A 14,650-nucleotide genomic window follows, 5' to 3' on the forward strand; every position below is an offset into this window, starting at 1 on the left:
ATTTAACTTTTTTAAAAAAAGTCCATAAAATTGCCTCACAAAAGTATTCGAATTTTTCCTGTATTTCATATGTGACCATATTATACGAAACACAAAAATTATAATCGAGTGGTTTCTTGCTTAAAATTGTATTAAGGGGTTACTATCAACCGAAATTATATATTTTGGGTCCATTTGTTCCACAATTTTGGAGCATTTGTACCATCTTTTCATGTAATATCATTAAAATGGCGATTTTTAACCATATTTGCAATTTTTTTTTCTTTTTTTTGCAGAAATAAAACCAAACTTTAATATTGGAATTTAATAGACCCCTTGAGGTATCTAAAAATAATAATTTTTGTTATAAGGATCTGTACTTAAAAGTTCCAAGATGTATTTTTGGTATCGTTCTTCTGTTTCTAATTGAATTGTATGGATCTTAAGTCCCTTTTCGTACCACTAGAGTCGATATTTTCCGACAAAGTTGGCTAGTATACATTCATGTACATATTAGCACTAATATATTTAAAATTTTCAATACATTATATCGGTATACAATTCCAAAACATGCCTTTACAAAACGTCATCCTATACAGTAGATTTCAGTTTTTACTATTCGTAACTTTCACGCTTATGTTGCCCATTACAATAACACTGTAAGTCCAAAATTTTGGGTTTATTTTAATCATAGTAATCAATATTTAAACAGGTATCGATATTTTTGAGTTAGACCATAATTATATAGTGGCATGCAGCCTGGAGGTCATTGGTGCATAAAAATAATGGTACTACCATATTGAATGGTGTTTCTTCGAGGCATGTTTTGGAGTTGTACACTTCCACAATACATTGAAAACTTAAAATATATAAATGCTGATATCTAAAAGAATATATACAAGAAAACTTTCCCGAAAATTTTTGACCCTAGTATTATGAAAATGGACTTAAGTTCCAATATATTGAATTAGCGACAGAATAATGATATCAATAATATATCTTGGATCGTTCAAATACAGATTATTGTAACAAAAAATACTATTTTTAGATACTCCAAGGGTTCTATTAAATCCCAATATCAAATTTTGGTTTTATCTCTGGAAAAAAGAGAAAATACTACAAATATTGCAAAAAAATCGCCATTTTAATGATATTACATAAAAAGAGGATACAAATCCCCAAAAATTTTGGACCAAATGGGCCAAAAATATATCATTTCGGTTGATAGTAACCCTTTAAAACAATTTAAAGCATAAAAACCATTCGATTCTAAAATTTGTGTTTCGTATAATATGATCAAATATGAAATACAGGAAAAATTCGTATACTTTTGTGAGGCAATTTTATGGACTTTTTTAAAAAAAAAGCTAATTTAATTTATGTAAATGTAAATTTTTCAAGTTTTAAAAAGCGTGATATCGAACCTAAGGAATGTCTTGACAATATAACAAATTAATTTATTTTTTTGCACACAAAATATATTATTAAATTTGGTTTCTTTTCGTAGTTCACCTAAATTCGAATACTTATGAGAGACACTGTATATACCCTCTATCACCACTGATGGTGGTGGAGGGTATAATAAACATATTATTTTCGTAAGTGAGAACAATATAAGAACATTTTTCTATTATGAACTTAGAGTATGCATTTTTCAAATTTAAATTCGAATTTTTGAAATTTGTTTAAATCTTTAAAAAAAAGTCTTGTTCTACGTCTTTATTTTGAATTTTTGTTTGACAAATTTCAAATTTGTTTTCTTCTAAAGTTTAAACAAATTTAAAACGCAAATAGTGGTAAAGTTTTCAACAATCTGATAAACATTTTTAAGATTATAACTTAGTATATTCTTTAATAAAAATAGCAGTTTAAAAAGATGTTAATCAGTGAAAACAAATAAAATTATCGCAAGTACAGTTTATACAGATACAGGCAGATAAGATATGAATAAATTGTGTATCTGTTCTACAAGGTGTTAACACAAATGCTGGTATTTTATTATCAAATTTTGTATTATATTGCAACAATTATAAAATATAACTAAAATTACTACCCTATTAAATCACCCTTTTATAACATTACTAAGTTCTTAACTAAACAAACTTTTCAAACAATAATAAATGTTTATATTATACGTATGTTATATGTATGTATGAATGTATGTATGTAATTGTACTATTCCATTTTCAATATAACTTAAAATTTTTGTATGTAATGTAATGCTTAAAATGCAGTTATTGTTTTAATGGAAATTTCCACAACTTTTTTATTAACGAAAAATAGAAGAAACAAAAAAAAAAAAACAAATACACATAAAGATACACTTTGATAATAGGGGCAGCACAGGCAGCATCAATAAATATTTGTATATATCTCTGTATGTATTTGTTTATATATATGTATATATACAAATTTTTATCATGTGATTCAGTAATTCAGACATTTATTGTAAATCTGTACACACATTTCAAAAAAGAAAAAGAAAAAAGAAGAAGAAAAAATATATGCAAGTTTTGCGTTATCATTAAAATGACGAAATAGCCGATTTAAAATGACAAACAATTAAAAACAATGTCAAATGAAAAATCTTAGAAAAAATTTAAGAATTTGTAAGACAATATGTACATAAGTAGTTCTAGAATGAATGTTAATTGAATCAGTAAGGTCACCCAATTACTTCTAAAACTATTTGTTTGGTATATTTTTGTAATTTTAAAGCAATTTGAACGAGTGTAAACAAAACGAAATGAAATTGTTGAATATCAATTATAGAACTAGAAATTCAGACATTATTGGAATAATATTGTGACTTCCTAAGAGATTTCGAGTAACATAATGAGAACCGCCGTTTAAACTTTAATTATATACGGGTGCTTAAACAGCTCTAGGAAAAATTCGAGATTTTCTTCTAAACTACCGCATTCTAAAACGAATGCTAAAGGATCTAGAATAGTATTCATAGAACGGGTGTTGTAACCATTTGTTTAAGAACAATTTCTTTGAAACATTATTATTATTCGAAAATATTTAGAAAGAATCTTCTAGTAACAAGGTCATTGACACTAGTTTTAACATTTTTTGGCATTCTAAAGAAATATCTAGTAACTTGATGACAACCATCAGTAATAGATTGATTCTATACCAACCGCTTAAAGAACTTCTTGGAAACTATTTAAACATTTTTCAAAAAAATAAAAAAATAATACCTAATAAGAAATAAAGGGTCGATTTCAATAATGGATCGATTTCAACCAAAAGGCATGGCCCTCGGTCAAGTGTATGTGACGAATTGCGACCTGAAACATGGAAACACGGACGGACATACCTTAATCGAATTACAAAGTGATTCTAAGTATTTGGGTGTTATAAAAATCAGCGCAAATGCATAATACCCTCCCTACTATAGTGATTTAGGGCATAACAAGTATCTCATCTCCAAACTAAAACAATTTATTAGACTAAAGTTAATACATAATTTCCTAAAACAAAAATCTGAAATCTAATTAGAAACAAGTGACCAAATCAAATCGTTAATACTTTTAACATTACCTACTTTTATTTAGACTGTTTTGTAACTAAGTACCTACTACATTTTTCCAGAAGTTGGGAGTTAAACAACTAATATTTTTCCATGTTATCTTCTTATCGTTTAAAAAATAAAAAAAAAAAAACAAGTTAAACAATTACGACTGCATTATGATATTTGCAGTGTAAGCAAAAGAGATAATAATATAAAAACCGTTATACGTTCATAAACAACTAAAACCAAAACAACAACTTCAAGTCTTAAAAGGAAATACGCCATATATTGTGTATAACAATAAAAATAAAATGGAAAGAGAGCGAAATAAAAACAAACAAACATACATTCATCGAGTCACGTTCACTACATTTTAGTGTGGTAGTAGGTGTTTACACTGAGGCCTCATATAGAAATATTGCTTTAATATATAAAGCTTGTTTATAAAATTTCTTATTTCGTCGGATGGACTTAAAGTCAATAATTAGAATAGAGTTTTAATCTCCAAAGATACCTCGAAAAACTAAATGATGAATAAATTTTGCTTTCAGATTTGAATTTCGAAAAGTTATGCATATCATAGTGCCTGCATGTTTTCAAAATTTATTGGGCTTATATAGCTCATAACCGCTTTTAAGTTATTTTTTTTATTAATTTTAGACCCACCGAGAAAACGGCACTATTGGGACGTGGTGTAATTACTTGAATAACTAGATTGTTAGTTGTAATTTATACAAATAGATACTATGTATACATACAGTGTCTCTCATAATTATTCGAATTTGGGTAAACTATAAAAAGAAACCAAATTTAATAATATATTTTGTGTGCAAAATAAATAAATTAATTTGTTATATTGTCTAGATAGTCCTTATGTTTGATATCACGCTTTTTAAAACTTGAAAAATTTGCATTGACTTAAATTAATTGTGCTTTTTTAAAAAAAGTCCTTGAAATTGCCTCACAAAAGTATACGAATTTTTCCTGTATTTCATATTTGATCATATTATACGCAACACAAATTTTAGAATCGAATGGTTTTTATGCGTAATATTGTTTTAAGGGGTTACTATCCACGGAAAGGATATATTTTTGGCCCATTTGGTCCACAATTTTGGGGAATTTGTACCCTCTTTTCATGTAATATCATTAAAATGGCGATTTTTGGCCATAATTGCAAATTTTTCTCCTTTTTTCCAGATATAAAACAAAAATTTTATATTGGGACTTAAAAGACCCCTTGGGGTATCTAAAAATAATATTTTTTGTTACAAGAATCTGTATTTAAACGTTCCAAGATAAATTATTCGGATCATTCTTCTGTCGCTAATTCAATATATTGGAACTTAAGTCCATTTTTATAATACTACGATCAACTATTTTCGGGGAAAGTTTTCTGGTATATATTCTTTTAGATATCAGCTTTTATACATTTTAAGTTTTCAATGTGTTGTGGAAGTGTAAAACTCCAAAACATGCCTCGAAGAAGCACCATTCAAAATAGTAAAATCATTATTTTTATATACCAATGGCCTCCATGCTGCATGGCACGATATCATTATGATCACATCAAAAATGTTGATATGTGTTTAAATATTATTTACTATGATCAAATTAAAACCAAAATTTAGGACTTACAGTATTATTGTAACGGGCTACATAAGCGTGAAAGTTACGAGTAGTAAAAACTGAAATCTACTATATAGGATGACGTTTTGTTAAGGCATGTTTTGGGGTTGTATACCGCTATAATATATTGAAAATTTAAAATACATTAGTGCCAATATGTACATGAATATACACTAGACAACTTTGTCGGAAAATATCGTCCCTAGAGGTACGAAAAGGGACTTATGATCCAGATAATTCAATTAGAAACTGAAAAACGATACCAAAAAATACATCTTGGAACGTTTAAGTACAGATCCTTATAACAAAAAATATTATTTTTAGATACCCTATGGGTTCTATTAAATTCCAATATTAAATTTTGGTTTTATCTCTGGAAAAAGGGTGAAAACATACAAATATAGCCAAAAATCGCCATTTTAATGATATTACATGAAAAGGGGGTACAAATTCCCCAAAATTGTGGACCAAATGGGTCAAAAATATATCCATGCGGTTGATAGTAACCCCTTAAAACAATATTAAGCATAAAACCATGCGATTCTAAAATTTGTGTATCGTATAATATGATCAAATATGAAATACGGGAAAAATTCGCATACTTTTGTGTAGTAGTTTCATGGACTTTTTTTAAAAAAAGCACAACTAATTTAAGTTAATGTAAAGTTTTCAAGTTTTAAGGGGCGTGATATCAAAACTAAGGACTATCTAGACAATATAACAAATTAATTTATTTATTTTCCACACAAAATATATTATTAAATTTGGTTTCTTTTCATAGTTTACCTAAATTCGAATACTTATGAGAGACACTGTACATACTTAGTTTATGATGTTATTTTTTATGGTTTAAAAAAACAAGATTTGTATTTTCATACATAATTATAGTGAGTGTCTTTCATTTAGTGCAAAATCATCAAAGAAAGTAGTGATTCCATTAAAATTTTAGTTTATATAGGTATTTCCCAAAAACATAAAAAGTTCCAACACCAAACTGGTCACAAGACAATTGATTGAAGATTTTTTAGACTTCGGCCGATTAACCGTCTCTTATAGACAATTAATCTTTAGGACTACACTATTAGCGGAGTTCTCCGAGTTATATAGTGGCCAACTTTTTTTTTAGGATTAGAAATAGTAGGAAGGACTAAAGGCTATAGGACCAAAATCTTTGTAGAGTTGAAAAATTTTCTATAATGGATAATTTTCAGTACCTTTTGTAACTTAAACATTTGATAAGTAGTCAATAGATTAGTCCCTATTCTAGACTATAGTGTAGTCTACAGTCTAGTCTAATCTGTAGTCTCGCCTATAGTCTAGAATATAGTCTAGTCTATAGTATATAGTCTAGTCTATAGTCTAGTCTATAGTCTAGTCTATAGTCTAGTCTATAGTCTAGTCTATAGTCTAGTCTATAGTATAGTCTATAGTCTAGTCTATAGTCTAGTCTATTGTCTAGTCTATAGTCTAGTCTATAGTCTAGTCTATAGTCTAGTCTATAGTCTAGTCTATAGTCTAGTCTATAGTCTAGTCTATAGTCTAGTCTATAGTCTTGTCTATAGTCTAGTCTATAGTCTAGTCTATAGTCTAGTCTATAGTCTAGTCTATAGTCTAGTCTATAGTCTAGTCTATTGTCTAGTCTATAGTCTAGTCTATAGTCTAGTCTATAGTCTAGTCTATAGTCTAGTCTATAGTCTAGTCTATAGTCTAGTCTATAGTCTAGTCTATAGTCTAGTCTATAGTCTAGTCTATAGTCTAGTCTATAGTCTAGTCTATAGTCTAGTCTATAGTCTAGTCTATAGTCTAGTCTATAGTCTAGTCTATAGTCTAGTCTATAGTCTAGTCTATAGTCTAGTCTATAGTCTAGTCTATAGTCTAGTCTATAGTCTAGTCTATAGTCTAGTCTATAGTCTAGTCTATAGTCTAGTCTATAGTCTAGTCTATAGTCTAGTCTATAGTCTAGTCTATAGTCTAGTCTATAGTCTAGTCTATAGTCTAGTCTATAGTCTAGTCTATAGTCTAGTCTATAGTCTAGTCTATAGTCTAGTCTATAGTCTAGTCTATAGTCTAGTCTATAGTCTAGTCTATAGTCTAGTCTATAGTCTAGTCTATAGTCTAGTCTATAGTCTAGTCTATAGTCTAGTCTATAGTCTAGTCTATAGTCTAGTCTATAGTCTAGTCTATAGTCTAGTCTATAGTCTAGTCTATAGTCTAGTCTATAGTCTAGTCTATAGTCTAGTCTATAGTCTAGTCTATAGTCTAGTCTATAGTCTAGTCTATAGTCTAGTCTATAGTCTAGTCTATAGTCTAGTCTATAGTCTAGTCTATAGTCTAGTCTATAGTCTAGTCTATAGTCTAGTCTATAGTCTAGTCTATAGTCTAGTCTATAGTCTAGTCTATAGTCTAGTCTATAGTCTAGTTATAGTAGTCTATAGTGTAGTATATAGTGTAGTATATAGTCTAATCTATAGTCTAGTCTATTTCAAAATTTAAATTTTCCATTACATCCAAAATTTAGAATCAATTCTTATATACAAGCGATTTTTCTTTCAGATATTAATTGACAAGACTGTTATTATTTGTTGAAAAAATCTTATTAGAACTGCATAATAAAAATAAAAACAATTCGATAAAATATACACAAATAAACACTTTAAAGTTTAATTTAATATATATTAAAAAATATTTATAAAAACTATAAAAATTATTTAAAAAAAATAGCAAAAAATATACAATATTTATGAAGTAATAGCAAATGATAAGAAAAAAAATAAATAAAAACAAAGAGAGAGCATAGGAAAATGACTCAAAGCTAAAGAGAACAACTTTCCAACTGAACGAAACCTTCGTTAATGACGAAATTAAAAAAAAACACAACTCGGTAAAACCATAAAATGGCTGAAAATTAAAAATATTTATAAATAAAAAAAATAAATAGGCAATTAATGATAAGAATATAACAAAGAAACATTAAGCAAGAAAAAAAAATTAAATTTCAAAATAAATTTTATCAAAAGCAAAATCAATTTTTTTTTATAAATTTCTTGAAAATTTAATTTTTTTTGTTTCACTTACGATCTTTGGGTACCCGAAACCGAGCTACAACAACACGGTGTGGGGTACACCGAATATTCGTACGTTTTGTGGTATTAATGAGGTTATTTATTGCGTTTAAGAATTACAATGCAAAAAAGTAAACTCAATGTTGCATGAACAAGGTTTGGGTTTATAAATTTATTTATAGTTACTAATATTTTTTAATGATTAGTTTGTTTTTTACAGCTAATTATAGTTACCACCACCATTTTATTAGTTAAAAGATTTTTTAATTTTCCATGAATTTTTTTTATACATTTTCACCACCAGTCATTTTTTTACAAACCATATTACAACAAAAACTACTTTTTTTCAACCATTACAACAAAAAAAATTTGCCATCTTTTTTTATAAAACGGGTTTTCTAGATTTCCCGTTTTACTATTTCTTCTTTTTTCATCATCAATATTAACACCACTGCAAAATCGATTTTTTCACTTTGTATTTTTTTTTCTTTTCTTATGCACTTTTTTACTTACAGTTTATTATTCATATTTGATGGCATTTTTATACTTAATGGTTGCAATTTAAAAACACAAAGAATCAGAAATAAATGAACGTTTAACTAAAAAAGGTTTTTAAAATTGTTATTTTTTGTTAATAGAACTTTTTTTAACTTTTTCAAGTTTTATAAGAGTCTTTTTTCTCAGATATTTGTGTTTGCCTCAATGCTCACTAGGAAACTGACAAAATTTCACTCAATAATCATCGAATTTATGAGAAAAATTTCGAAGCGAATTAATTGGTTTCGTTAAATTGTTGTTGTTGTTTTTCTATTGGAAATCTTTTTGGAGAGAAACAAAAGTCTACTGTAATGAAGAGATGCCACATTAAATGCTTAATACAGGGTGTTATTTAATGTTGCCTGATTATTTGGGTGAAAAATCGCAAAATTTATAGAATTAAAAATTCATTTTTTTGTTATGATTCAGAGTAGTATTCGACTTATTATAGTTGAGGCAAAGGGTATAAAAATAAGTTTGCCTAATGACTACAATATAAATTTTCGAAGGTATATATATATATTAAGATTTCTTCTGTCCGTACGTGTCATCTTCTATAGAGAATATCGCTATTTAAAATTAGAAAAATCCGTCCATAAATAACGCAGATATAAGCAAATTGCCCCTTACAAGCCATTTTTTACGTCCAGGAATTAACATGGTTGAAAATTCTAATTCCGAAAATCATTAAACAAATAACATCCAGACCATAATTGGATCGGCCCATAATTGGTTATAACTTTCATATGAAGCGCACATCTTAAAAACGCTTATTACTTAATAACTCAATACATACAAAATATGTTGTGTATATGTATATATAAATCATTCTGCAATTTTTTCCGGATCGGTTCATAATTGAACATAGCCCCAATATTAAGTCCATGAAAATCATTTAAACGTAAATAATTCATAAATTAATAATAATGTCGGGACACAAATTTACCCGAATATAATTGTTTCATAATTGGTCATATCTCCCATATAAAGTCTTATTCCTCATAAATAAATAATGATATCGGTATAGAATTATAGAGTTATATTACAAGTAATATTGTCGGATCGTGTTCCATATCACAGAAAACCCCAATTTTCTGAAATCCAAAATTTGTATCAATATTTATAACGTGTAGCATGTTTCGTGATATCAATCACGATACATTTGTAAAATTCGGAAAAATAAAAAAAACAAAGTCAAATATTTTTTAAATGTTAATAAAATATATAAAAGATAATATATTTTTTCTAAATTTGTATGAATTTGGAGTTTTCGTGGCATTCTTGTTATCATCGAACGACCCGTGTAGCAGGAAATAATGAAAATACTGACGCGATAAATACTGCACGTGTAGCATACCGAGGTATTCGTCAGACTATTAAAATGGGTCGTGATTCATATTGATCAATATATATTGAACGCGTGCCAGTGCCCTAAGGATTTTAATCAATTTTATTTTTGTTGTGAGCTGAAAGCGTCAATAGTTCATATAAACCGAATAATCAAATCTGGCAACACAATTATAATACTCCATAATTTTTATGAATCGCCCTGTTTTTTACATTCCATTATATTTGTTGTATTTTGCCCTCAGAGACTTACGCCGATTCGGCTTAGCCGACTAAGCCTAGCCGCCGAACTAAATGTCAAAGCCGCCGCCGCCGAAAATTTTTCAGCTTAATACGGCTTGAAAATTTCGCCATATTTTGTACAATTTACAGAATACTTTCGCTAAATTTGTGGAATTTTACAATATAAAATTAATTTGTTTTCATTTAAGCAAGTTTTTTTTTATCTAATAATAAGCCGCTCATTGAAATTTGGCCGGTGTAGAACTTTGCTCAACGTTCGATGTATATGCTTCGCCTCAGATATTTTCGTGTTTTCGCGCCTAATTCGAGTCGCTGCTTTGACTTCAAACCAGCTTCGTTGACGTCAACGGAGCTACACCTTTTTACATTGCTGGTATGTCATACCGTAAAGGGCTAGGGTATCGAACATGTGTATTTCAAATGGGAAGTGCAGTTGATGTCAATTCTGCCGACTGCGAAAAGAAATTCTGCTAGAATTTTTCGCGCCAAACTGTTTTCTGCATTTTTTATTTGCCACAAAAAATCTGTTGTTGTGTGGTGTGTGCGAAAATCTATAATGACAGAAATGATATTCTTTAAATAAAAAAAAAATTTTTAACTAAAAATTGAAATTAATAATCATAGCTAGAGAGCTAAATTTGGACAAGAGGTTGGTCTCCCACCAAATAGATCCACTAAGACGGGATTTTTGGAAATTCGAATGTTTGGGGGGTTAAAAATGGTAAAAACGTGTAAATTCGGTAACCTCATATCTCCTAAACTATAGATACAAAAACAGTTTAAAGCTTATCGTCGTTCATTTAAAAAATAAGCGGACAGGTGTCTGGTACTTTTTTCAAATTCGGCCGCTTTGGGGAATTAACGGGTAGAAACTGTAATTTGGTACTTCTTTTGCACCCCATGTATCTTTTAAACCAGAGAACATTCAAAAAATATTTTTGAATCCTTCATAACTTGACGAACAAATAAAAATATGAATTTAGTACTTTTTGGATATTCGGACGTTTAAGGGGTGAAAATTGTACCTATTTTTGGTACTTTTTTTATAAAACATTGTTTTTGGTTTATTAACTTATACATATGAATACATAATAACGGGCTCCCAATACGATGTTGCAACTGGTACTTTTTTGACTTAGAACTTAGAAACATGTAATTAAGCACTTGAGAATCTATAAAAGTGGACTTTTTGGTACTTTTTCGTTCTTCAAAAGGTACTTTTTGAGTTTTCCATTTTTCGTTCTTCGACTGGTACTTTTTGAATTTTTTATAATATTGAACTTAGAAACATGAATTTAGGAATGTACAGCCCGGATTAAGTAATAACATATAAAAGGGAACTTTTTGGTACTTTTTCGTTCTTCAAAAGGTATTTTTTGATTTTTCTATAATATTGAACATGGAGTAAGTGAGAACATATAAAACGGGACTTTTTGGTACTTTTTCGTTCTTCAACTTGTACTATTTGGATTTTTTTTTTATAATGAACCTAAAAACATAAAACTAAGCAATCAGGGACTTGAGTGAATGAAAATTTAAACTGGAGTATTTCTGGTAATTTTTCGTTCTTTAACTGGTACTTTTTGAATTTTCTAAAATATTGAATATATAAACATAAAATTAAACACGCAGTATCCTAATTGAACGAAAATTTATCTCGCTTACACGTCCATTTTGCAAAAAGGGCTCGATATCAATCGAAATCTCTATAGGCCATAGTTGACCCTGCCCCCTTCAATAATTGATTTTAACGTTTTCTACGTACTTAATAATACCATAATAAAACAATTTTTGTTGGAACGAAAATATGTAATGAAATCTTCTTCAGAAAATGACTTAAACGCACATAAATGACTTTCAAATGTCGATGTCGACGAAATAAACATTTTTAGGAACCGAAACCTACATTTATGAAAAATAAAATTATGAGGATCGGTCCGCCAATATAACCCTCTTACAGAAAATCAGTTTATAGCTAATTATCATTATGATAGAATTATGGTAGAATTAACAAAAAATACTTTAAATTATATATATTATTGATCTAATTCTACATTTAAGTCCCTAATCCGAAAATCAAGGTGACGTTTTTATTAATCTAATGATCGGACCACTTCCGAAATTTGCTTTTTTACGACATATGCTCCCATATGAATTAAATAGAAAAATTCGTATATCTGAGAAACTATTACAGCTAGAATCTTCAAATTTTACTGAAGAACATTTAGAGAATAACGGGCGGACTTTCAATGGGGGGCTTGGCACTTCCCATATGAATTAAATACAAAATTTTGTATATCTGGAAACTATTAGATTATTCAAATTTTTCATAGATTAAATTAAAATCATAACAAGTAAGAAATTATAGTCGGGCCAGGCCGACCATATAATACCTGTTACAAAAATGAAATGTTATTTTGTTTTCATAATAAAGCATTGTAGTTGAATTGTACCTTGCCTCAGATATACTTAAGCCATTTATTATTGAATAAAATTGTGGACATTTAAGTCAAATTTTTGAAGGGGGCTTTGTATAGGTGCTATGGTCAAATGAGACCCTATAATTATAAAATTCATGAGAGTCATCAAGGCTAGTATAGCACTTGGTTTTGCAGCTTTTTGTTGAGATACGAGTATATTAAACATAATTATGAATTTAAAAGCCCTATTCGTCGGGTTGGGGGCTAGGTGAAATTATCTTCAAAATTGCGACCTGTAGTTTGATTACAAGGTTTACAAGCCCTATTCAAGTGTTCAGTTGTATGGGGGCTAGGTGAAATAATGGACCGATATTAACCATTTCTAATAGGCTTTGTCTCCGGTACCATAGAAGATCATGTGCCAAATTTAATTGAATTATCTTCAAAATTGCAACCTGTAGTTTGATTACAAGGTTTACAAGCCCTATTCAGGTGTTCAGTTGTATGGTGGCTAGGTGAAATAATGGACCGATGTTATCCATTTTCAATAGGCTTTGTCTCCGGTGCCATAGAAGATCATGTGCCAAATTTCATTGAATTATCATCAAAATTGCGACCTGTAGTTTGATTACAAGGTTTACAAGCCCTATTCAGGGGTTCAGTTGTATGGGGGCTAGGTGAAATAATGGACCGATCTTAACCATTTTCAATAGGCTTCGTCCCTGGAACAATAGAAGATCATGTACCAAATTTCATTGAATTATCTTCAAAATTGCGACCTGTAGTTTGATTACAAGGTTTACATGGACGGACAGACGGACGGACATAGCTAAATCGACTCGGAAAATGATTCTAAGCCGATTGGTATACTTTAAGGTGGGTATAGGACCAATATTATTGTGCGTTACAAACATCAGCACAAACCCAATATACCCTCCCCACTAAAGTGGTGTAGGGTATAATTAACGTTCGGAATAATTGGCGAAATTGCAATAATTTGCGTGGAATCTCCCATATGTAACAAATTGTATATCTGGAAAACCATTGTAGTTAGAATCATCAAAATTGTTAAGTAGGTTTCTTATTTATATTGCTTTTAGGGTAGCACAGCACACTGGGTATAGCTAGTAAATAAACAAATAAAATATCTTTGTTATTTAAGTTATCATTTTCTTAATGCAAAATTTTTTAGAAACTGATTTTCTGCAGATCCTAGTAAAACTTGGAGAAAGGATTTGTTTTTAATTTTTAAGAATTTTTTATTTATCCCTGCATAATTTCTCATACAACTTTTGAGTTTGCTCTGTTTTGTTGTTATAAACCAGAGAAGCTCAATATGGCCGTGTCATAGCACGCGTGATAGGGTAAGAAAATTCTGCTGACGCTAAGTTGATACACATACACTATAGGTTTAATTCTTCTTCTTTTTATAATGAGCAATATCAGTTGGTTTGCTCTCAACTTGAAAAACAAAATCAAATCAGTTGCTGATCAGCACTTGCCAAAGCAAGGTCTGTGCGCGACGTTTTTAAAATACGCACAGAAATACAACAACAAAATTTTGAGAAAGCCGAATTAATGTAGGAGAACATGGGAGAACAGTTGATAGTTTTTTATATATAGACGTTGCTATACGCTGGCTGTCAAAATCCATAATAAATATTTGACAGTTAGCATATACTTTATAGTTTGTAGTCATTTTATTAGTATACTTTTATTTTGAATTAAATTCTGTTCTCTGCTGCTTTACCAACACAAATAAAACTATGGTAGTATGTGTTTGAGCACCACTGTTATAAACCAATGGTGCCCAAAATCACTATTCCCTATCACGCGAGATAGGGCAAGAATATTCTGCTGACGTTGCGTTGACTCACCTACACTATAATCTTACTTGTGTATTTTCTTATTTG

The sequence above is a fragment of the Lucilia sericata genome, unplaced genomic scaffold, assembly GCF_015586225.1.
Source record: "Lucilia sericata isolate MDLA Ls3-8-SP2 unplaced genomic scaffold, ASM1558622v1 Contig000332F_arrow, whole genome shotgun sequence".
Taxonomy (NCBI): Eukaryota; Metazoa; Arthropoda; class Insecta; order Diptera; family Calliphoridae; genus Lucilia; species Lucilia sericata.